The sequence below is a fragment of the Oenanthe melanoleuca genome, chromosome 2 (assembly GCF_029582105.1).
Source record: "Oenanthe melanoleuca isolate GR-GAL-2019-014 chromosome 2, OMel1.0, whole genome shotgun sequence".
In the NCBI taxonomy this organism is placed as follows: Eukaryota; Metazoa; Chordata; class Aves; order Passeriformes; family Muscicapidae; genus Oenanthe; species Oenanthe melanoleuca.
The window spans coordinates 4,247,332-4,272,787 of NC_079335.1; the positions used below are offsets into that span (position 1 = coordinate 4,247,332).

General features: G+C 39.8%; 1 protein-coding gene across 2 annotated transcripts in view; it reads left to right on the forward strand.

The window, feature by feature from the left end:
• The first annotated feature begins 270 nt into the window (after window positions 1–270).
• Window positions 271–25,456, forward strand: part of PTK2 (protein tyrosine kinase 2) — a 188,866-nt gene continuing 163,680 nt past the window's right edge. The window contains exons 1-3 of one of the 2 annotated variants that reach the window (XM_056482885.1): window positions 288–426; window positions 5,889–5,976; window positions 15,179–15,237. The gene's annotated coding sequence lies outside the window, so the exon portion shown is untranslated. Of the gene's footprint in view, window positions 427–5,888; window positions 5,977–15,178; window positions 15,238–25,456 lie in introns of both variants that reach the window. The other variant, XM_056482884.1, reaches the window with a different exon arrangement.

The window sequence follows — 25,456 nt, forward strand, 5'->3', positions numbered from 1 at the left end:
CCAGCCGCAGCCACTGAGCGAGCACAAGGGGTTAAACTTCGCCTCCTCCCGAGCAAATCCGGCAGATCCCGTCAGGATCTGCTCTGCCTCGGGGAAGGAAAGAAGCAGGGAGGAAGGGAGGAGAGGAGAGCCCTCGGGGCGGGCACGGGGACGGGACGCGCCTCCGCCACCTCCCCCGCTCCGCTCCCTGAGGGGCGGCACCGTGACCCCCCCACAGCCATGTTGGGGGGGGGCAGCGGCGCATCCCATGGTGCAGCGCGCCGGGAGGGCGGGGAGAGAGGGACGGAGGGAGGAGGGCAGGAGAGGGAGGCGGCACTGCCCGCGCAGACCCTCCGGAGCCTTCTCCTCCTCTTCGTCCTCCTCCTCCTCTCCACCGCGGCTTCTCCTCTTGGCCGTGGCGCCGGAGGCGGCCGTGCGCGCAGCGCGGTGAGTGCCGGCGGCGAGCGCTGCCCGGGGAGGGGGCGGGCGAAGCGGCCCCGATTTACATCACTGGGAGGGGGTGTAGAGGGGCAGCGGCGTCTCCTTCCGTGTCCCCCGCCCCAGCCCCCGGCTCGGGGAGCGGCGGCGGCTCCGCAGGGAAGGGAAGATCGTCCCTAGTGCCGCCCGTTGCTGTGTCCCCGGGGAGGGGCTGCCGCGGACACCGGGGCGCAGCAGGCACCGCGCGGTGGGCTGGGGGTCTCTCCGGGCAGAGCCGCTTCCCTCCCCGGGAAGGCAGGATGGGAAGAGGATGGAAGAGGAGGAGGCAGCGGGGAGAGGTCATCTGGTGCCCCGCCTGCCCCGTCCCCCACCCCGGGGGATCCGGCCGCCCCCTGCGCCCTGCCCGCCCCGCAGCCCCGGCCGGTCCCACCGGATGTGTCGGGAGGCGGCGAGGTGGAGCGGGACGGTCCGTAAAGTAAACAAAGGGAAAGGGAAGGGAGGAGGAGGAGGTGTCCCCTCGCTGCCGGAGCCGGACCGCCTGGCTTTGCCCCTTCCCCTCCTCGGGCGAGCGCGTAAATCCGTGGCTGCCTCTTGGAGCGGGAGCGCTGGGGAAGTGGTTGAGGTTTCTCCTCTTTAGGGTTTGGGGCTTTTTTAGGTGTGTGGGCTTTGGGGTTTATTTTTGGTTTGGTCTGGTACTGTGCTGGCTGGGACCGTGTGATCCAGAGAGAATCGGGGCAGCGCTCCGGTGCCTTCACCCGGGGCCAGCCCCCGGCGGCGGCAGCGGGGACGGGAGCGGCGTCCCCTCAGCGCGGCTGCTGCCGCAGAACTTGGATCACACGGAGGAGCCTTTGCACTTCTTGCAGAAATCTGATAGATTTTCGTTTTCCGGTTGTAAACCTGAGTTTGGAGAATTGCAGCAGCTGTAACAGAGAATCGTTCTCAAATCCCCGCGACTAATTGTGAAATATTTGCTGTGCATTGCCAGTTCTCACATCTATTCTCTTCCCAGGCCTCCTGTGCTTCGATGATGCTTTTTTTGGGACAAGGGGTAGACTTTACTCTTTGATTTCCCGTTCTTTTTTTGTAGTTTCCTGCAGAAGCAGTGCTGGCCGTGTTGTTTCTGTGTTAGCTGCCTCGCAGTCAGTCCTGTTCCAGTCTCTGGGAGCAGGGTACCCTGCAGGCCCTGGCACTGGAGCAGCCTCAGCCTGGAGCCCAGGTTTTGGCACTTTCACTGGCATAAGAGCAGTGCTGTAGGCATTAAACAAAAAATTCACTTGAAAACAGAAACATTTGGGAATTTATATTGAAGCATTTAATGCAAATGTTAGTGTAAGAGTGAAGTGGTATTGCAGTGTCCCTTTAAAATGCACACCCCTTTGGCATTAGGTTGTTTGATATATTTTTTCTCCCCTCCTTCATTAATTGGAAAAGTTGCACATTCCTCGAAGCTAATCTGCCTTTATCGTCTCTGGTTCTCTAAAACCTAGGTAAGGTCAGGAGCAAAACTGGATTGGGGCCAGAAAATATTAAAAGTTACACAGTTATTTGGAACAGTTTGTTATCTCACTGATGTGTCCACGTCCAAAATTCCACCACTTCCTTTCTCCACCTGGCATTTTTTTGTTACTCCTGAAATCAGGCTGTTACCCTGCCCACTTTGTGGGAGCACCTTTGCCTGTGTGGTGTGATTTGTGGATGGGGAACACAGCCCTTGGATTTCTTAAAGCAGGGTTTGTGGCTGAGATTCTGTACAGAATGTGTATGTGTATCTTCGAGGTCACTCCATGCAGGAAATCTAATGGACCTGAAATCTGGGATCCTGTTAACAGAACAAAAAGGGAAGAGATACTGATTGCTGGACAGATTCTTTCTCACAGGACTGTGAAACTCTACAGGCAACTCAACAAGAGAAAAACAGTCCTGAAATTAGTTTATCTTTTTTGCAATTATGTCTTATGTAGTTTTTGTGGAACATGGCTGGGATTGATGTTTGTGCTGGTTGTCCTTTTATTTTGCAGGAAGGTTAAAATGTATACATGAAAAGAAAATGACATAGTGCTTATTTGTCAGAAGTTCTCTGCTGTTTTTGGCCTCAGCCTTGGGTGTTGAAGGAACTAAGCTTGTGTAGTGACACAGCAATCAACTAGTAGTCTATTGGAATACTTCATCCAGAAAGGAATATTCTTAGAATAGCACTCATGTCTTGAATGTGTAATTTGCTGAAATAGCTTTAAAAATTCTGTCAAGATACCTAGTGATGTGACTTTTCTTCCAAGTGTATTACCTATTGTGGAAAGGGCTGGTTTTTTGTTTGTTGGTTTTTTTTGGTGTTTTTTTTTTTGTTTTTTTTTTTTTTAATATAATGGCTTACCATATGAGTAATAATTGAATGGGGGAATCTCAGGATTATTATCTCCAGCAAGCTAATAGATATTTTGGGGAGGATGATAGGAGGACAGAAAAGCAGGGGTGTTTTCTAGAGATTAAGTTGTACTAGAGGTGGATTTGATGGTTTAGGATATTATGTTGTTTTTTTTAATGCATCTTTGAATGTGGTGGGTTGTTTTTTCTCCACTAGGAGGGTAACTGAGACTCAATTTATTGCCATTTGTATAACGAAATGATTTTTTTTCGTGGTAGGCACTGCTGTGTGTAGTAGTATGATCTTTATTTTTATATAATATTCATGATAACACAAGCTTTTTCTATTCATTTGACATCTCTTAGGATTTGTGTAGAATTCCTTTTCCTTGTGAAAAAGATCCTTCTGTCTTCTCAAAGTAGTTTTGAAGAATACTGGTAACCATAAGTAGGTTGTAATTTTGCTGTTAAATCTCTATAAAAACACACTTGAATAGACTCATGTGGTTTTATTTGTCTTAAATTGGACCTTTATACCTTTACATTTTATGTAGATTACTGCCTAAAGTGTATTTTGGCATTCTGGATAAATGTCAGTAACTGGGCATAAGGTGCTTAAAATGTAATTCCTACTGAAATTCATATTCCAGATCTATTTCCTGGTGTGATTGATACTTAGCTCCATCAGATGTGGTTTCCAGACTAAATGTGTGTTTCTTCTCATCTCATTTTAATGTAATTCTGAAGTTTCAAGTGCCACCAAAACCATGAATATATTGATATAGTTTCTTGAAAAGGTTTTAATTACAGGTCAGAATTTAAAAAACTGCAACAAAGAAATCCTTACTGCATCACTTTTGGTTCCTGTATGGAATAAGAGCAGAAATGATGGAGAAACACTCTAAAAGTCAGTTTAGAATGCATTTATTTAGCACCTGAACTACAGTGATCTGTGTCTCCCTGAATGGTAACTTTTGCAGGATAGTTATGTGCTAAAGTGTTTGGGGAGGGGGAAAAAAAAAAAAACCAAACCTAGAACCTTGATGCAGATTAATGCAAGAGCAGAGTTTATAAATTGTTAGCAATTTCAAGTGAGTCTCTTCGTTTGTATATAATGCCACTTAAAAGCCTTGAAAGCTGTGTGTTCTACCAGTGTTCAATGGATGTGGTTTATTGTGTCTGTCACAAAGACAGGAAGCTGAAAGAATGGGAAATGAAGTGAAAAATGTGGTATCCAGATAGATATCAGGGTTTAAATAGGGGATTTTTGGGTGTAGGAAAGGAAGGACTTCTGTGGACATGATCAAATAGATCTTTCTGAAAGTTTTTGTTCCTCATGTCCTGTTCTCCCATGTTCAGGCAGTGGTTGATGGCTAATAAGAAAAACTATTGAAAAAAGTGGTTATTTAGTGGTTATCTATCTATTTTAAGCTATAGTTTAAAAACCTGCAAGTTTGTGGTTGTAGGCTTAAATTTTTGTTTCCTATCCCATTCCTGTATAACTTGTGGCTTTTTTCCACTGTGTAATCTTCCCAATATAGGAGTTTATTGCTTGTCCAGCATTATGCTCCTGATGCTGGGATACAAATCTTTTATTTGGGCAGACTTCTGAGTGTTAGGGCTTTTATTAAAAAAAAAACCCAGAAAACAAAAAAAATATAATCAAACAACCAAAAGCACAAAAAGCTTCGTGTGGCTTGATCTGGTTTTCTGGATTTGTATTAAAGCACACACCAGACAGACAGCTGTGATTACCCAGGTGTGTGGTAGCTTTCCAAGCATCTCCATGCAAATTTCAGCAGTTCATACACCTTTCAGCACATCAGAGGGATGTGGTGTTTGAGGGAGTTGACTTGGGGAATCATGTGTGGAAGAAAAAGTTTCAGAGGTGGCAGGAGAATCACAGAAAGTGATTCTGTCTGGCTCTGACAGTGCTTGAAACGTGGAGATGCAGCTCAGTGGTGGTGTCAGTGGAACATGGATTAGGAAGAAAATGGAAGATAGTTTCTGAAATCTGGTTTACAAGGTTTGAATGCAACTTCTGTCAAATAAAAATCAGAATGGAAGAGGTAATTAACAAATGCTGGATGCAGCAGGCTTCATTAGAGAACGTCTGATTCACCTGGGTTAGTGTGAGTTCTGGGTGCATTTAAATGTTCTGCAGCAGTCCATGGCTGAACCAGCAAAACTCTCCTGGACTGGATTTCCTTCTTTTCTGCCCTCTGATTTTGTGCATTACCCCTCTGCTCCTTTTTGCCATGTTCAGTGCAGAATGGGCACATGAAAGAAGTTTTAAGTAGTTTTTGTTCCTGTTACATGGAAGCATTAGTTTCTGTTTTTCTTCTAGCAAGGCAACCTGACAAGCACTCAACTCTTTCATTTTGCTGCAGAGTTCCAACTTTGTAACAGTGTAGTATAGGTCAGTTTAGAGTTAATCCCTCTAATGTTGACTCTTTCCCTGCTCATGGAACTGTAGTTTAACTCATTTCAAGACCCTAAACTAATTTCCTTCCTTTTGACCAAAGTGTATAAGCAAAACCTTGGCATCAGTGTCCTGCAGCCACTGCTGTGGATCCAGCTAGTTGAACAATACATTTGGAAGATTTGGCCTGGGTATGTGTCAAGAGTCCTTAAATGAGGCACTTGTTGCCTTTGTAGAGATAGAAGTGACTGAGCTGAATCTGTTCCAGTGCTTGGTACAGTGAGAAGGGTCAGAGGGCTCTGCTGACTCTGAACTGCTCCTGCTTCCTGCTGCCATGCTTGGGCCTTGCATTGTTTACACACACAGAAATGTGCAATTCCTGCTTTTGTTTTATTTTGGTTTGGAGGAGGAGAGAGGGAGCAGACTGAGCCTCTAAAATGTCTAAGGAAAGCAGAGATCATTTTTCCTGTAGTCGCATTGAAGTCTGTAGGAAGGATTTGAAGCACATGATTTTTTTTTCCCTTTCTTTTTTTTTTTTTTTATCCTTTTTCCTGTTTTCTTGCTGAAAATAATTAGGTGTCAAGGCAATACCAGAAGTTTAGTTTAGCAGAGGCTCAGAATGAGTTAAATGATGTGTTTTGCAGCTGTGAATGTACCTCTTTAACCAGGTATCCACTTCTTTCCCCAGTCCTTAAGCACTGCCTGGAATCTTCAGTGATATAATCCATGAGATGTACAGTAGCCAGTAATGTCTCTGCTCCATCAGCATTTAACAGGTAATTTTTTAGCAGTACATTCAAGATTACTCTATTGAAGGTACTAGTGAGAGACTTAGAAATCCCAATGTCTGCGTTATACCCAGTGGTGGAGATTTACATCAATCAATACCTGTTTCATCCTGTCTGTTGTAGGTTTCATGTTCAGCATGAATGCTGAGGCAAGTTTGTTCTCAGAAATAGAAAAAAGTTCTCTGTAGCTTTGAGATTCAGAAATTCTGTGATCTTCAAAAGAGAATTTCTTCTTACTGATTTCAGGCAATCTTTTAAATTCTTTTCCTATGAAAGATAGTGTGAAAACATAAAATCTGCCACCGTTTTCTTACTTGCACATAGGTATTTGCTCTTGGTTTCTCTTTTTTTTTTTTTTTTTTTTTTTTTTTTTTTTTTTTTTAACTGGGCAGTTCCAATCTTTTTGTCTTCAGAGGAGCAAATAGTCTTTGTTCTTGGCTAGTATGCTGGAATTTTTATTGCCCACTTTTTTCAAGTAAAGGTTAATACAGAAAGAAGAAAAATAAAGTTAGTGTTTGAAAGAGTTCCCTGAGTTCCTTTTTATTTTTGGTTAACCAACCAAGTTGTTTACCAGGTTTTCCCCTGCTGTTTCTAATACACTTTTCAAGCAGAAATTCCTTTTGCTAGTGGCTGAATGTTCTTGTGGTTCTTGAATGCCTGGATGTACCTCAGGTTTTAGCAGTCTTCTCCTCCATCCCCTTTGCTGCTTTACTGATGCTCTTGTAGTGGAAGCTCTTTACAGGCAGAGTTAATTCAAAATGTATTTCCCAGTGTAGGCACAAAAGGGATGTGTAACAGATGCCTTTGTCATTCAGTTGTTGGAAGTAACTTTTTTAAAGAGGTGAACTTCATACTTCAGCTTTGTGTAATTGCTTACCCCTCTTTCTTCACCCTTTCCCCCACCAAGTTTCAGAACTTGATGGAGGTGTTCTTGTATTTTTTCCACTGTCTAGGATCCTTCATGCCTGGTAATACTGGTTCTGTCAACCAGTGGTGCAGGCAGGTGGGGACCACTAATACAGCTACAGTATCAGAAATTTGGACTAATTTTATTTCTTCTCTTGTGGCTTCTTCATTGTCTTTCAATGGCAGAGTTAATTCAGCTGCTGTGTTGTTGTTTATTTCCATTTTATATAAGGACAGTGAGCCCTGGCACAAAACCACCTCAGTTCTGAGGTGCTTCCTGTGGAGAGTTTGAAGTGCCCATCACCAGGAGAAGCAGAAACCGTGATGTTGGATCCAAGTTGTTGATTTTAGGTCCTGTCTTACAGCTTGGAATGAACTTTGGCATGGCTATTGCAGTTAATTCACTTTTTTCAGTGTGGTTACCCCTCATCATGCCTGTCTCAACTGCATTTGCTAAATAAAATATACTTAATTTTACAAGTATGGCAGAAGAAGGGCTGATAGATAATGGATGTATAGAATTGTACCTCCAAATTAGTGAGCCACATGTTGGAAAATTTTAATCCCTTGAGTTCAATTTTTAATTGTATAAGAAACTATTTAATACTGTTACATTTTCAACTTGTTTTCCATTGCCAGTTTTCACCCAGGAAACCTTCACAGACTGCTGACATGTGTTGGTCTCTCGCTCTCAGTGAAGCTCTTTGCAAATGTTACAAATTACAGTTTCAGTTCTTACTCTGGTGTTAACAGCTCCATTATGGGAACACTGTTAATTAATGACTAAAGAAGTAATTCTGAATTTTTATCAGCTCTCATTTTCTATTTCAGGCTTAAGCGCTATATCCTAGAGGCTTCTAGATTTCAGTTAGTTTATTAATTATCTTGTCATTTCCACTTCAGTTTGTATAAATCACAAAGCTGCCTGTTTTCTGCACTTGTTCAGCTCTACAGCCTCTGTAACTGCTCAGTGTTTAGTGCATTTTGAATTTTGTTGTTCAAATGTTCTGCTCAAAATATGCTTTTAAAATCCTGCAAGAGCTGAGTGAACTGGGGTGCAGGTTATTGATTGATGGGTCTTCAGTTTGTGATTAACCTTGTTCTGCTGGTGCAGGTAAAGAGATGCTCTGTTGTGGTGTAGCAAGGGGATAAATAATTTTTCTGCTGGATTCAGCATAGGTAGGATTTCATTAGAATTCTGTTCAGTTTTGGACACTGGACATCAAGAAAGTATTTTCTTTTTCTGGATGTTTTTAGTAGCAGATGCCCGAGAATATGACATCCAAGAACTGAACAAATTAAGATGTTAAGACTTAACAAGAGATAAGAAGTTAAATTATTCCCATGCCTTAGGCTACTGTGAGGCTAAAGATGATAAAGGATTACAGGGACTAAAATGAAAGTTAGTTGACTTAAATAATCAGACCAAAGACTTGGGTTGCTGCTTGGGGAGGAAGACTTCTAATTCCAAGAATCACAAACCATTGGAATAGATCAGGGAAGGTACTCATCCCTGACAATCTTCAAAAACAAATTAAACATCTGTCAGAAAGGGATGCTGTTCATTCCTACCTTAGGAGTGGCAGCTTGACAAGGTGACCTCTTAAATTCTGTCCAACACTGATTTTAGTGATGAGAACAGGTAAAGAATGTGGGGTGGTTATTTGCAGGATTATGGTGATAATCAAAAGGTTGCTGACAGTAACTCCAGCAGAGAATTCTCTCTGAGCTCATGTACTCTCTGTTATCTCTGCAATTGCCTGAGACTGTGCAGCTTTGATGTGAATCTGTCCCAGGCAACGCAGGTTGTGTTTCCTTTGTGGAAGGCTGGAAAGGTCATGGGGAGAAGAACTTTTCTGTAAATGAAACTATCATGTTCTTCTGCAGATGTTACCTGTGTTGTACTTGGAAAACAGCATTGTAAACTGGTTACTGATATTACAACAATTAGTTCAGCTGCTCTTTTATCCAGTTTCAAGGAGGAAAACATGCAAGACTTTTAAATGGTGCAAACAAGTGGATAAAGTGACCTTAGGATTACTTTTCTTATTTCTTTTAGTAATGCCCTTTAATTAATTACAGGATATTATTATATACTAATAGGATGAGCTTTGTTTTCAGAATAATAGGAACTTCTCTTGACTCTTTCCATTGTTCTTCTGTCAGTCTTTCTCTCTTTAGTATGATAATTTGTATTTGATGTTTTACCACTAGGCTTTGTCTTAATCATAACTTGTGTGAATCTGTTTTAAAGCAAGTCAGAATGTTTCTCAGCATTTTGCCATGGAAGGAACAAATTGCTACTGAGTTTGGGAAGCAAAATTAAGTAATCTTTAATGGAAATGTGTGTGAAGACAAAATGTAATCCTGTCTGGCTGTACCTGGTACAGCTGCTGCTGAAAGCTGGGATTCATGAAGCATTCTGGATTTGAGATGTTCCTTAGGAAAGAATAAATGCACAGATCTGGTAGCTTTTTAATCACTATATTAAAGAGTAGAGGCAGAAGCTGTTGAAATTAACACTTCAGTGCTGCATCTGAGTTTTGGTGGTGTCTTTGGGCTAAAAGGTGAAGCTAAGAGTGTGCATTTGTGCAGTGTGTGGTAATTTGTGTCAACTGCTGTGGTCTGGGGAAATAAATGTCATTTAAGAGCCCCCCAATTGGTGTGGAAGTAAAAGGAAGCCTTTTTCTTGTCATCTGCATTAAAACCCATTTAATCAATTCTAAAAACTGTATTTCTTCTTTAGGATTGTCTTTGTAAATTCTGGGATTTCAGCTGGTGGCTGGGGAGGAATCTCCACCAAGGAGGAGGATTGCAGTTACTATACTCCTTAGTGAATGTGTACAGAAATTGTTTTATACATATTAATCAGTGGTTATCAGGAAAAATCAAACCATTTCCATAGATGAAAATGCTGTTTTTATTTTGCCCGCATATTTTAATGGTACGATTTGAGTATTGAAATTTAAAACAGAAATAGTGGGAAAAAAGTATATGGGATGTGTTTTTTTTGGGGGGAATATTCTGGCTTGCTCTCTTCTTGAACACTTTGTGAATATTAGATTGAGTTTAGTCCCTCTGTTTTTTGGGTTGCGGATGGGAAAAAATATCAGTCAGAACCTCTGTAAAGCTTAGTCAAAGAGTGGAGTCAAAAAGAATTCACTTCTGTTCCATTTCCTGCCTGGAGTTCCTGACAGTATTTCATTTGTATAAGAAACTGAGTTTTGGTACTCTGGAAATTTGCTACCTACATGCGTTTATTAAATTACCAAGTGAATTTTTTTAGAAGATTAGGCCCCTTTAGAGGAAACTGGTGTGCAGCACACGATTAATCCTCAGATGGGATTTAAATGAAGTGGAAGTTCAGTTGTGTCATAGGATCCCAGCCCCTGCTCATTCAGCTCAGTGGAGGGGGGGGTTTCTTTGTGATGGCTGCACTGCTCCTCTCACGCTTCCAGGGCTTCCAGCAGCCAGTGTTGGGCCTTGCTCTCCTTTCATCAGAAGACGAGAGGGAATTCTTCAAGACAGGAGTGTGTAATGTTGGCTTCATTTTACAACTGAATCAGCTTTTTCTTCTCTTAAAGGCAAGCAAAACCTTTAAACTGTTTCACAATCTGAAGAGAGTATTGAACAGAGCTTCCCTTCCTAGGAAACAGATTTTGGAGTTCTAGAATGTATTTTTCTGTGTGGCTTTTTGGTGTTAAATGGGGATTGCATTCAAGTTCTCTCTTTCAAAAAAAGCATTTGGTATCTCTGTGGAAATAAGTACTGAGCACCAGTATTCTCAGGTGGGAGTAGGAGCACTGGTCATGTTATATCGAGGGAGAGATCATAGAGTGAAAGTACAAAAAGGGTGAGGACTGCACAAGTTGGGAAAATAAATGTACATAAAACACATTCCTGTGAATACCTTACTCTTGAGGTTGATAGAAGTAGAAAAACAAGGCAAGACCTTGTGGGTAGCTGGGTCGAGATCAGTTTTGGAAACGCAAGATGAAAGTGGCGAGTGTAAGAGAGGATTTGGAGCACAGTCAATATGAAGTAAGGAGGGGGAGAGTGGTGCCCATGTGCATATAATGTGAGTACTTAATGCACAGCTGTCACTTGAAAGATGATAGTTTTTTGGACTGAGTCTGTGTTACAGCAGTTTGAAGTGTTATGTTGAACTTGTTCTGTGTTGTTAAGGCTTTGTCTTTTTAGCCGATTTTATCTGATGGCTCACGTGAATAGGAGGTGATAGTGAGTATGGACTAGTTTTTTTTTTTGTGTGTGTTTTTAGCATAGTATGGAATTGAGATCTTACTGAAGGTTGTACTTCTTTCCACAATGAAGCTACAGCAACCTGGTTAAAAATTTCTGCAGAGGAGCTGATGGTGCAGCTGACAGTGGCCATAGGGGGGTGTCTTTTGGGGTGATGTGCTTAGGTTCTATGCTTGGGTCTAGTGAGGTGTCCAGATTCTGCTTTATGGACTATATTCTTCTGGTGGCCAAGCCACTATACCATGGTAAGATGAAATAAGTGCTTGTATGCCAATTATTCTGAAACAAGGCTATTAAATCCTCACAGCACTGTCTGTGCTTTTGAGTCAGTCTAGAATTCAGTAACTGCCCTGATTCTTCTGGGGCTTCTCCTGAAGGCCAGGGTCTTTTGTTAATAGATTGTACTCAGGGCTGTGTTCTAATTATTCTTCTGCATGGCAGTGTTTTTGGTGCTGCTGCTGGAAGTGCTCCAGGCAGGTCTGCTGACCTCTCTGCTTGAGTTATGGGGGAGTGGTGAGATAATTTAGGGTTGCATGTATGTACAAGTTGGAAAGGACCCAAAAGGACCACTGAGTCCAGCTAAGGCTTGGTGCCTTGACTGTTTACTTGGGGAGCCTGTTCCAGTGACTGACCACCTTTCTTGTGAAGAACTTTTTCCTCATGAATTCCCCCTGATGCAGCTTCATTCCTTCTTTTTTGTGTCCAGACTACATTTTTTCAAAAGACCTATGGAATGCTTCACTTCCTATCTTGTTAAAACATTAAAGATTAGACCCTTTCTGCCTCCTTAAAACAAGTGGCTGGAGAATAATTCCCTGTGAATAGTGTACAGTTCACTGATGGAAATTTGTTTGTGGTTGCTCAGTGACTGCCAAAGTTCACTTGATTCAGTTGTTTGTGCAAGATACAGGAGAGTACAGCTACAGGAATAATAACATTGCAGATAACTTGGCTATAATTGTCTCATCTCTATTAAAGAAGATATTATTTATGCTGGCAGTTGCTGTTCCTGTTCTTTCCCTGCACTGATAGAGCTCTTCAAGTCTTTTCTGTCTTTTGTGATCTTTGTGGAGTTTTCCTTTGACTCACTGTACAGCCAAGATTTAAGTATTTTGTAAGGATAGAAATGTTGCAGTGCATGAAATTGTTGATTTGCTTTGTTGCTGCAGATCAGAGTTAGGAGAGGGAAGTGAAACAATTAATGTTGGTCTTTAGTGGTTCATATTTAGCTTTGTGGAGATTGAGGTCCTTGAGGTCATTGCTGTGTTGAGATGGAGTGGAGAATCTGGGAAGGGGTTGGAAGGAGAGGAATTTGTGTGTGAAAAGAGTGGAGAGGACAAATTTTCTTGAAAAGCACAATCAAAGAGCTTTAAAGGTAGCTGGAAACATAAGGAAGCTAAGGAAGGAGCTCTATGCCTAGAAGATAAATTAAGATTTTTACTCCTGAATACTGGTAATTGTCTAATGGCTCAGTGGTGTCCTTGGGGAAGGAGTCAAATTAGAGAGGGAATGGAATGATACTGGAGGACAAAAGTTGAACTTTCAGGCCTTGTATGTGGATTTTTAGATCTACAAGTAAGTTATCTTTTAATTACAAATAGGTAGAATTCTGTGTTGATTTTAAGAGGAGAGTATTACAGGAGTAGATAAAGCAGAACAAGAAAAAATAAAGAAGCAAAACTGGACCAAGTGGGTGGCTTTCAGCTGGTTTGGAATAGTGTAAAAGGGAATAGTTTTCCACCACCAAAAGTGTTAAATTTAACATTTAAATATAGTCACTTTACTGAAAACCTTTCCCATGTGGAAAAAGGTAGAGAAATTTCCAAAGTTGTGAAAAATCCTCCTTCCGTCTAATTTTTTCCCCTGAGCAGATGTACTTATTTGGTTTTTTTTTATTTTAAAGAAACCATTTTATGAGATCCATAGATTTTTAATTTTTTTTACAAGAAGTCAAAATTAAAGCACAAATCTTCAACCCAAACCATTTTTTATGTTTAATCTCCTTTTGACCACTTTAGAAGCTTTCAGCATTTTATCCCTATTAGAGGAGACTAACTGGTGTTTTAAGAAGTGCTACTACTGGTTGGGCTTGAGTTTAGCATAGGAGAGTTCTTCTCACCACTTGCTGCCTAAGTAATTGATGAATGAAGTAAATCAGTAAGTAACCTGTGAAAACAAATATTGGGAAGGTGTGCCTGGAAAAGGCTGAGGGAGAAGAAATGATCCCATGTTTGGATGGTCCTGACTGCATTACTTGTAGCAGCTAATGAACAAACGAGAGGCCCTTTGTCTGTCCTCTGGGATTGCCTTCCAACATCGAATCAAATCACAGTGCCATGCATTTGTACACTGAATTTTACACACATGGGTGGTTCTATTGAAAATCAGTGGGAGAACTTGTGTGGAAAATTTAACATGCCTGTAAGTGTTTGCATTATCAATGCCTCAGCAATTAAAATAATATTTTTCTAGTATTTGATGCTTTTTTGATGCTGCATATAAGTCCCATGGCATTACACAGACAATTATTTTAACAAGTGTTTTAAGGGTGCTACTGATGTAACTTTCCAGAGTAGGGAAAGGGAATTACTACTGGCCTTGGAAATTAAAAGTAGCTTTTGTCTTATCAGAAAACTTCTTTAGTTAAATCAGTAAATGCATGGATTTCTCAGTCTGAGAAACAGTCTAATGAGCAATTTGCCTTTTCATAAAAACTTGCCATGTTATCATTCCCATTGTGTTAATTATCAGTGTTTTTACAAATTGTCCCAAATCATGACTAATTCCATAAAAATGTTCAGAGCAGGCGTGATTCTGGGGAAAGCTGTTTTTTGCCACTCAGTCTGGCAGAGATGGTGGGACAGCCTGACTTAGCAGATTCTGTGTTATCCATAAAATCAGGATTTGGAGGCAGTGCTGTTCATCTTATGTAGTACCATGAAAGCAGTTCAAGTTCTTGCTAATGTTTTTTTTCCATGGTATGGATGTGTGTTTCAGGTAAAAATGTCTGATACTCTTTTCTGGTTCTCATGTTGAAATAAAGTATTTTACTTTTCTCCCCACCACACCCAGTTTATTATGGCTTAGATGAAAACTTAACAAAAACTGTGCAGAGATTATTTAAACTTTCTATGTTACTTTATCTCATGAGATTTTTGGTGGAAAGCTTTTGGTGGTCTTTATGTGTGTGGAAGATTAAGTATCTAAGGTGAATAAAGTTTTGGAAACAGTTCTTAGAAATCCAGTTTTATGTGCATAATATATAAGCTTGGGCTTTCTACTGGTGCTGTCTATTCCTACAGTATATATTTGTTTGAAAGGGAAGGAAGAAAAACAACTAGCAAAGTAATAAACTCAATTCTCTACTTGACTGTGGAATTCTTTTGGATCAATTGTTTTCTTTAAGAAACAATACCACAACTTTCTGTGTATTATGTGTGTATTGAGCAGTATCTTTATATATTTGTTTCTTCAGCTGAGAACTGGCTTGGCTGCCCTGTGATGCACATACCCTGAGGAAATAAATGCTTTTCACTAGTTCCTCCCACACACTTTTTATTTTCCAGGGAAGCATTTTCTAATTCTAGATCTGGATACTGCTAATGCTTTGAATCACTCATCATGGTTTTCAGCACTCACTTGTTTTTGCTATTAAATGTATATTATCAGTAATAAAGGTTCATTTTGTGATGCTTTAACCCTCCTTCTTCAAAATAACAAATTCATATAACTCGGGAAATTTTTAGTTTACTTCCATGGGACCAACAGGATTTCAGGCACCTTGTCTGTTTTGAGTTCAAATATAAGTCTTTGGCTTCTACAAACTTCTTCTGTGTTTTGTTTTAGGGTGGGTTTTTTTTTTGTTCCTTTCCTAAGGACTTCTAGCTAAATAATCTGCACTTGTAAAATAGGATATGTACTGCAGCTGGTTCCTTAGGAGGTTGTCTTGTCTTCGTAACATGAATATCAGTTAATTTTCTCTAGTTAAGAAAAAAACCTAATGAATTTTAAATATTTGTTTCAGATTTCATGTTTCATCCTGTATTGAGCACCTGCTGCTGAGAGCTGGAAAGTCTACATAGGGTATGTACAACAGCTAATGATTTCAATTTCACGCTGAGTTTTATTTTGGGTAAAGCAGGTCAAGATGAGATTTTGTTGTTGTTGTTCTTTCCTTGTAATTATTGTTGAAAATACTGGTTGTTAAACAGTGGGTGTTATAAGAGAATTTCTTAGTTTGTTTTTTTCCCTGAGCCTCCTGGAATTGGCTTTTCTATGACAGCCTGTTCATGGTCCTTCCATTCAGCCCAAAGGAGAGAGGTGGGCAGACCTGTGCAGCAATTAATTTATTGTACGTGGGAGGAGGTGTTTTCTCACCTGCCAAAGCCACTTGGCTGAAATTTGTCTGACCACTCCCACGTGCTGCCTTTTGGAGCAAAATACTAATAATTCTTTATTCTCATGTTCTGCTTTTCTGTTGTGCAGAAGAAATGGGTCTTAACAAGGCAAAACCTTCGCTGTAGGGTTGCTTGACTTAATCTGAAGAAGTTTAGCTGAAAGCAGGAGTAGAGAAGTTACAGCCACAGTATTTTTTGTATTATAGGAATTTATTTCTGGTCTGCATATTTTTGATTCCTTGTGACACCCTGTCTCCAGGGTGAATGGTTATATTTGAAAACTTCAGTTTTACTCCTCAGTTGGTATTTCTGACTTCTGCCTTTACTGCTGCTCATATATATGGATGTTTGGAATATTCTTACATTTGAGTGTGGCTAGAATAACTTGTTGGTTCTTTATTTTTTCGTTGTGGTTTAGTTTCCCCCCCTTTCTACAACCTTCCCTGTGGTTAGTGGTTTGGGAGCCTGTATTAAATTTTTTTTTCCTGTTGCTTTGGCAGGTAACAAAATTCATCTCCTGCTACTTCAGGAGCACTTTTGAATCTAACTTGTGGATGTGGTTACCCTTATTTAAAACTGTGGTATCACCTGGTTTTGAGTCATTAATGATCTTGCCTGGACTGTGATACACTTGACAGCAAAGGTGATGTGGCTGCCCACATTTCACGTGGAGTAGACCCCTAATGAGACTTCAGGCTCTAATCTTGTATCCATGATATGTGGAGCAGAGGGTCCCTTAATGTCTCCTGACCATCTAAATTTGCAGGGATAGATTCTTTTTTCTTCAGTAGCTTACTTCTGGATGTTGTCAGCCTTTCTTAAACTTCAGTTTTCAAGTTTATGGTGAATATTTGCTTCTCCTCTCTAATTTCTTCTTCCTTTTTCTGGTATGGGATGATGTTTATTTATATTATGCAGTTAGTTTTTTCCAAGAAATTCCACCTACTCTCATCACTCCAAAGAGAAAGCTTGAATGGCTTAAAAAATAGTAGTCTTCTGTTTTGTCACTGAAGTTGGAAAAAACCCAAAATATTTCATTTGGAACCAGTACTGATATTTTTATCAGTTAAAATCAAAATTTGTAGCCTTATGCCTCATGTTAATTCTGACTTATGATTCAGATAGAAGCCCAGACACTTGAAAAATATTTCCTGGACTTGGAAAGCTAATAGTGTGGGAAGTCCAGAAAAAAAGGGCAGGGACATCAGAGCACAACATTTTATCATATATAAAGGCCTGCAAATGAGATCTGTGATTTCAAGGGGTTTTAAATGCTTCCTTTAATTTTGTTTGACCTTTTAAAAGAAACAGCTCTGACTGTTCTGATGTCATAAGCAAAAGAGTGCACTTGTATGTTTTGTGAACTGAAGCCATTTGCTCCCTGGAATACATGGTTCCAATGAGTCATATCCTGGTAAAACCATGACAACAAAGTATTTATTAGTTTGTTAGGTAAATATCTTACAGTACCTGCCTAGATAAGACTTTATAGAAAACCAGCCCAGTGAATAACAAAGCTGTGAAATACAACATAGAGTAAGAGGAAACAGTGAGAAATCTTAAATGTAGATTGTAAGTACTTCTGACTTGTCAGGTTTACATTGAAGTCTGTGGTGTTTTTTTTGATTTTTTTTATTTTTCATTTCTGGCTGGGGATTTGGTAGGAGGAAGGGATTAGTGGTAGTTGCTCTTCAAAAGTGGTATTGTAAATGCAAATACTGCAATGGCAGTTCCAGTGGAAATGATAAAAAAAAAAAAAGTACTACATTCCTTCCTTATCCAGCTGCTTTATAAACTGTTACTTTTTGTATTCATATTGCAAAAAGTCAAGCTGTTACTTGTACCATGATAGTCTTTTCATCATGTGACTTTGTTCCATGGAATACTGACCTGTTTGCTCCTCATACCCTTTTCTGTTTGTGACAGTATTCAAGCCTTCCTCTTACACAAGTGTGCTGTGGTAGTGTGCTGCCTTCACCCATTCATCCTATGGTTTTATTAGTATTTGTACTGGATGGTGTCACAGAACTGAGGATGAAAGGTTTCAGTTTTGGGTCTGGGCTCTGACATACCTATTTGTGTTGTAACATTTAGAATTTGCACTTGGATCAGATGTCTTGCTGATTTGAACAGCACTGTAATGACTTGGCAGTTCTGTATTTAACTCACCAGGTATTAAGGCCATAAAACAAGCAGGAAACTTGACAAAATGACTCTGCTAACTTCATCCAGAGTCCCTGAATGCCTGAAGAGGGGAGCCTTATTGCTCTCTACAGCTCCCTGAAAGGAGGCTGTAGACAGGTGGGGATTGGGCTTTTCCAGAAAACAAGGGACAGAACAAGAGGAAATGGTCTCCAGCTGCTACAGGGGAGGTTTAGTTTGGATATTAAGAAAAATGCCTTCACCAAAAGGATGGTTAAGCATTGGAACAGGCTGCCAGGGAGCTGTTTGAGTCCCCATCCGTGGAAATATTCAAAAGATGTGTAGATGTGACACTTTGGTGACATGGTTTACTGGTGGCCTTGGCAATGCTGAGTTGATGCTTGGACTCTAAGTGGTCTTAGAGGTCTTTTCCAACCGAAATACTACTATGATTCTCAGATAATGAGTGCAGAAGACACAAATCATACAATAGGAAGGGAGCAGCAGTTCTGTTTAGCTTTATAATTCTGACTTGTTCCTCAGGCCAGTGTTTGAGCATGGTATTGGTGCAGGCATTAGTGTAGATAAAAATGTGTAATTTTGCATGTACTTATTGGTGTGATTTCAAACATGCTGGGCAGCCACTGATGGTAATTGCTGCCAGTCCTACCTAAGGAGCAGCTTCCAAAGGATGTTCTCTGGATTGCATCTCTACTGCAAGTGACTTCAGGTGCTTTCCAACTTTATGGTTTTATTTCAGGTGGAATTAAACTAGTGTTGGATGAGAAACCTTGTTGTATCCAGCATAACACTTGTTTAAATACAGTATTGCAGATGGATAAATGAGTGTTCCTTTTTATCTCTTATGGTTAGAAATGCTTCCCTAGTGAAATCTCAGAGATCTAGATTCTTGTGTATTTTGGATGTTATGCATATAATTTTGTTTTAATACATTCAGGGCTTTTCTCTTGGTGTAAAATTTGTTTCAAAATATTTCAGTTGGCATCTGGAGGTGTAAAGAACAACTGCTCTTTTCTCAGGTGTAAAACTAATTCATGGATTATACTTCTTGCCAGTAAGACCTACATGCTTACAGCTCCTCCTGGCTTCTGGAAGTGGAATTTTGCTGGGCTTCCTGACTAGTTTGTTATTCTGGACTTCTGGGTGATTGCAGAAAAAGATTTATGTTGCCACCAAGGTTATGATAAACTTCAGCTTCTTCCAGGCAGGCGGGGCTCACACGTGTGCGAGTTCAGTACAGAACATCCTCTCCTCTCAGGCTGGGCCCTTCCAAGGGCTCTGTGCTCTGTCTGTGCTGACAGGCACCACCAGGGTTTCAGAGCAATGAGCTTGGATGTAAGGAGCACAAACCACTCTGTGTGGTGCCTGATGCCTTTCTGAGCTATGTCCTGGCCTGTGCTTGACATAGCTGATACTCCTCAGCCTGTCTCCAGAGTAACTGTTGCCTCTTTCAGGGGACTGTGTGGGCTTGGGGAAATAAATTTCAGTGTTTGGGGTATTGTCCTGCATTGTCTCATCCCTCCATGGAGTTGAATAAAACTTCAGCCTGTCTGGATTATCTTGGAATATGTTATCGAGATAGAATGAAGTAGAGCTTCAGTTTTCCCTCTGGAGGTGCCAAAGGTCTTCTGTATCCCAAACAAAATATTTGTTTTGGTTGTTAGCCCTCTGGTAAATGTGAATAGGGAAACATCAAGCAGAAAACAGTCTGACTGTAAATAGTACTGCTTTGTAATGCAGCTTGGATGGGCCTGGACCAGCACATTCTGATGATGCCAGGGATAGCCATGCAGTGCTGCTGCTGCTCCCTTCCTGGCTGTTTAAGTGGCAGATTTGAGTAATGATATTCTACTTACTATTTGAGGTGCAGTTTGTAGCTCTGCTTCTTTGAGAACTCTTAGCCTGCTCAGTGGTAATTTATAATTGGCCTTTGATCCTGCATCTTGGTTAATGGGTTAAGGTCTGCACTGGCTGTTGTTCACTGTAAGAAATGCACAAAAGTGTTTAACACTGGCCTAGGAAAGTTTCTAAAAGCAGCAGAATATTCTGAATCTTTGAACAAGACCGTTCTTATACAAAATCATCAATGATAGTGTGCTCCTCACTGCTAGGTGGTAGGTTTCTTAACTTTGCAGTATGTCCAGGTTTCAGATACTTAGAATCAACTCCCTATCAACCTTGCATATCTAAATATTCCTTGGTGTTATAAGAAGAAAACCTGAGGAGAATTTTCTGAAAACATAAGAAGACCAAAATTCAAACCAGATGGATTAAAATCTTTTCAAGGCTTGAAAATTTCTGTTTTTACCTTAAAAACAGAGTGAAGCTTTCCAGGCTTTCTGTTCTCTTTCATAGCAGTCTTTGTTACTGGTGTTGCATCTTGAGTTGCAGTGTGGGGCAGGGTTGTAGTGAGTGTCCTTACAAGAGAAGGAATATTAGGGGATACAAATGTAGTGACATGTTATAAAATATTTGGGGAAAAAAAAAAAAAGGTCAGCTTGATAGGCAGCAGGACCAGCAAGTGCTAGCCCAGGGGTTGCCAAGGTTGGTTTGTGTGTGCTGTGGTAAGGGAAGGATGTGGGTTACTTCCTGGCAGACATTCATGGAGAACTTCCTCTGGAGGGAAGTGGGCTTAAGTGCACTTCCTGAAATGTGTTTTAATTAGCAGTGCCTGGGAGGCAGGGAATTTCACACCAGGTGTTTTAGCCTAGCCCTTATCAGCACTGTACAAAGTGAAACCATTACTTGTCCCCCTGATGTTTGGCACACCCTGTTCACAAGTACCAACATGATACTGCTTTTTTATTTATTTTCCCCTCTATCTCAGTAGTCTTGATAGACTCACAAAATATTCTGGGTTTGAAGAAACTCATTGAAGAAACATTGATCATTGAGTCCATCTCTAAAGTGAATGGCCCATACAGGGATCAAACCTACAACCTTGGTTTTATCAACATCAAGCCCTGACCAGCTGAGCCAATAGTCCTTGTAGACTTTTCATTTACTAACTAAACCCTCCCTGTTCTCTCTGGTATTACTGTCTTGCTTGTATTCTCATTTTGTTTATGCAGGGTTGGTTATTATTTCCTAGTTTTAAAGCTGGTGGAAAATCATGGGATGATATTGAAAGCCTCTGATATGACTCCTTCCTTCTCATGTGTTTCTAAGACACATCAATTGTATATGAACACCCCATGTGAAACCTTTTAAATCAGCCTGACCCCCCACCTTCATGCCTAGATGGCCTGTAGATAATTTGGTTTGGTTATTCTCTGTTCCTTGGAGATGTTGCATAAGTCTTCCTGATGCATCACAGTTCCTTAGATGCCAATTTCATTTGCAGCTACTGAGTTTTTGAAAGAATGCAGTGTTTTCATATGCTTGAGTTTCATTAAATCCATTTTCAGTAGCAAGAATTAGCAAAAAAAGTGGTTTATTTTTTATGCCTTCATATACTGCCCACACTGCTGTCTTGTGTATAGACTAGGTGACCCTGAGAAGTAAGAAATGTCATTCCTTTTGTTTCTTTTTGACCAGTAGCTGTGTATCAATACTCTCCAGTTAAGAAGTAAAGCAGACAACTTGAATTCCCTGTTGAGAGTCCAGACAAATGCAGCTTGGGCAGCATTTTTTTGTTAAGGAGGATGAAGAGTACACAAAGAAGCAGTAAGAGTCTGTAACTGCACCTGAAAATGAATGCATTAAAGGACATGAAATCTATGCCAAGAGGGAGCCTTGATCACCTGGCAGGAGTTAATAGCTGTTCCAGGTGCCACTGAAATGCTGCCCTTTAACAGCAAGTGGAAGGTTTATTGTTAGGAGTCCACTCCCAGCTGTGTTGAGAAAGGTGCAGGTTTTAAATTGCTAACCAGGTTTCCCATTAAAAAAAAAAGGTCATTTCTTATTTTAGGATTTAGACTGTGCAGAGCAAAAGGGCACATAAAAAGTCACAGTTGTCAACTGGACTCCAAGTTTGGCATTCCAGGTTATTTTTGTGTGTATTGTAAGCAGGTGGCTGTGTTGTCATTTCCCTCTTTCAGGATCAGTCTACTCAGCTGAACTTTCAGGAGAGGATGGTAAAAGCTTGGCAGAATTGTAGAGAGTTTTAAGGTCCATAGGAATTGGAACAGCTGTAATTAGGGAGTTCTTCCTTCAGCCTATTCCTTTATATTAAATTATCTCTGTTAAGAACAATATCCAAAAGGAGTGGTAGGGTTTTTTGAATAGTAAAAATACATGAGTATTATACTTCCTTCTGTTTCTGAAAGGTTTTTTTTTTGTTTTTTTTTTGTTTTTTTTTTGTTTTTTTTTTGTTTTTTTTTTTTTTGGTTTTGTTGTTGTTGTTTTTGTTGTTGTTTTTGCTAGTAGTAATATTCCTGGTAGTTTAAACTGAATTGTATCCTAGTTATTTTAAACAGAACAGTTCAGCCTATATTCCTGTGCCTTTACTGTGACTGATGATGACTCTTAGAAATCCCTCTACATATAAATTTTCACTGGACTCTTAGTATGGTGAATAATTTACCTTAGATGCCTCTGTATATTTTTGGTTTGGAAAAAATCCCAAGCAAGCAGGATGTTAATTTGCACTTCATTTTTGTGTGGTGCTAGGGGCTCTATATGAATCCTTCTTTGATACCTTAAAACATTTCCTAGGCATAGGATGTATTTGTATCCAATTTGAGCCTTTTTCTTCTACTTTATGCCAAATCCTAAACAGGAGTGGCCCTAAATGAAGGTGATCAATGAACAGTGACTTCTGTATCTTTTTGGAACAATTTTTTTGGAGACTGTTTTTAATTCAAGGCCCACTTTCTCCAGGAGATCTTGTAGTCATGTAAGTAATCAATGAAAAATAGAACATTTGGTGTTGGTGGTGAAATCTGGGCTTCAGTTCAGTGTGCTCCTCTTGATAAGGTCTGAAGAGAAGCCAAGCCAAAGCTACCTGGAAGATTTTCTTTGGGGGTGTGTGTGTATAAACATATGTGGTGTGAAACTTGCACCAGCTACTCTTCAGCTTTTTGAAAGGAATGGTTAAGTAAGAACTCCACAGTAAATCCAGAGTTAGAGTGACACAAAAATCACTGAATCTTGATATTAATACAAGGAGTTAGTGGTTTTGATGTTACTTCTGATAATAAACACTGCTTTGAATTCAGGTCTAATTCAGGTCTCTCCCCATGATGGAGAAAGTAGCACATAAGGGAAACAGTAATTTACTTAATTACTTAAACTGTAAATTTAATTGTAAATTACTTAATGTCCTGATGGTCTTTGTATTCATAGATCCATATGTCCAGAGAATGCTGCTGCCATCCCTGCATTATCTGTATACCAGGAGTGTGAGAAATAGGGGTCAGAAGATGCAAGTTTAGCTTTTCTGACTAAAACTCCCACTAAAGGATCATAGAAAATTTGTGGTTGTTATACTAAGGGGAGCATTGCAGACTGAAAAAGCAGCTGATATGTTAATACAGAGTTAATTTTTCTATTGGCATCTAATGCTTTTCTGATGTAAGTTCTGCATTTCCTAATTTTTAGAGGGCAAAGTGTGGAAGCACTGGGGTGGGGAAGGAGTGTTGCACTTAGCTGGATGGCTCTGCAAAGTCATTTAATTCAAATTTCTCACCTGATTTATATTTAAAAAAACAAAACATTTAAATCCTCAATTTGCATCTGAATTGTGATAGATTTTTGTCAGAAAAAAGCAATTTTTGTGTTATTTTGGTGAGTTAGATGGAGTTTAAATTTGTTGCTTAAGTATGTACCTCTTTTTTCCTGTTGTTTATTGAAATAATTTAAATAATTTTTCAAGATAAATGAGTGTGAACCTGTAGACATTTGAAAAGCAGATTGTAGGAAGGACACAAAGTTTTTAGCCTCAGGGCTAAAATTTTTCTAGTTAATTCTAGAAGATTACAGAAACTGAACAAAAGGCTGGTTGCTTTTAGGGTGGTAGAGTTATTATTTTTTTTCTCAGGTCTGTTAAGGCAGCAATGTAGAATTTCTGCAAATTGGCTCCATTTAGTTTATCCTGGTTTTTGTGTTTTCAAGCATCCATGTTTTCTGTGTAGCTGATCTGATGGCTGGCTAATTGAGGTCGCCCACAGTCTGTTCAGGAAATCCTGGTAACTTTGCATTTTCTTATTTTACAATTCTCTCCTATTATTAAAATGGCCTAAAAGGTGTTGTGAAGCAAGGACATGTTTCAATCTGCCCACTCTATCTCAGATTTATGAAGAATGCAGGAATTTGCAAGAGGGATGGAGTCAGGGATGTGAACAGCCCAAGGACAAGAAAAACTCTCCAGTACTACAATATTCCTTGTGGTAGAAAGAGAAATATGCAGGAAAAATATGGTCTTGGATGATGCAAATAATGATACACACAAACCATTTGTAACTTGAATGGGTTGGTTGTGCAAATTTTTGTTAAAATCAGGAGGCATTAAAAGAAATTACATTGAAATATTAATCTCTAATTGCTGAGGCTGTTGGCAGTACATGTTGGTATTTATTTCATTTTGTGGTTTATAATATATAATTTGTACATAGCGTCTGATACATTTTTAACTTTTACACTGACTACAAATTAAATATTGATTTGTGCATTGCTGGGTTTTGAGCTTCAGAGTATTTCTGAGTTGTGGTTAACTGATCTCTAGGTCCAGACTAACATGGAGGTTCTGAGACCAAGACATTTGAATTTTAAATTACTGTTATGTTCTACACATGTGATTCATCTGTTTAACCAGTTTCACAAACTTAATATTAACTAGGTTTCTTGTTGCTCTTTGAATTGCCTGTAAATGTGAGTGGAAAATAAGGATAGAACAAAATAAGAAACAAGCTACTGCTGGCAAATTTTCTAATGCAAAAGTCATTTTAATTGCATGTAAAATATTTGAAAATTCTGCATTCTTGCCATTGACACTGTCCCTCTCGTGTCATTCAGTTTCTAAAAGACCCCAAAAGACCTCTATTTTTCTGGAGCTTTCAGTCATAAATACCAGTATTTAGGCATTAGTCAGGGCTGCAAATCCAGCCCAGGAGCGTTCCCCAAATAGGCTTCCACTCACTTAGTCTCACAACTTAATACACAGGAATTAAATAAATTTCATCATCTGTCATGTTTTTCTTGAATGAGAGGATTTTATCCCTAAAAATAAATTTTTATGGCTGCTGTCTGATGGCATAGAGTTGTTTTTAATACTTTAGGCTACTTAAAAGTGTTTGGATTTGTGTTCATTTGGTTTTTAATAATGATACAGTTGGCCAGAGGACAACAGATGTAGCTCCATCCACCAGCAGTTTATAAGGAGATGAACTGTCCATTCATGATCAATATGAAAGGGAGCATCATTGAAACAGTTTTCTAGAAAAAGGTCTGTATTATCCCCACTGCAAAACCCAACATATTTGAATTTTGAATTATTGTAGTTTTAGGATTTGGAATAGAGGTCAAGGAGACAATGAGGAGTCAAAAACCTCTGGAACTTTTAAGTCCTGGAAGAATAAAGTCAGTCCTTTGTATCTCAGTATATCTTGATATTTTTGTACTTTGAGGAAGATAGAGAGGATTGGAATTTTATAATACTAGTATTAACTTCTTTAAAAGCCAGTCTTTTTAGAAATAGACATTCTGGATGCAGGACACTTCAAGAAGGTGAAATTCAGCGGTCTTTGCATTTAAGTGCTTTGGCAAGAGCTTTTGTGTTGAGTCGTGGCAAAGTCACTGCCCAG